General features: G+C 43.3%; 1 protein-coding gene across 1 annotated transcript in view; it reads left to right on the forward strand.

The window, feature by feature from the left end:
* The window catches only part of cerk (ceramide kinase), a 37,460-nt gene that overhangs the window by 931 nt on the left and 36,326 nt on the right, over window positions 1-203 (forward strand). The gene's annotated exons all lie outside the window — the stretch shown is intronic.

Genomic DNA, 203 nt, shown 5'->3' on the forward strand with positions numbered 1-203 from the left:
ATGTTCCCCGCTAAGGTTAGAGTTGTATAGGGGTGTTTACTAGGGATGTGTTTACAAATAGTTGGTACAACCCAGTCCAGGGTCACAGTGAGCTGGAATCCCAGCATGCACTGGATTAAATGGTCTGTAACTTAAATTCTCTTTACGATAACTGTGGTTGTCAGCATTGCTCCAAATTTTGGTCCTTTCCATCCCTTGCATCA

This window comes from Morone saxatilis, unplaced genomic scaffold (genome assembly GCF_004916995.1).
Source record: "Morone saxatilis isolate NCDOM2014 unplaced genomic scaffold, NCSU_SB_2.0 Contig10, whole genome shotgun sequence".
Classification (NCBI taxonomy): domain Eukaryota; kingdom Metazoa; phylum Chordata; class Actinopteri; family Moronidae; genus Morone; species Morone saxatilis.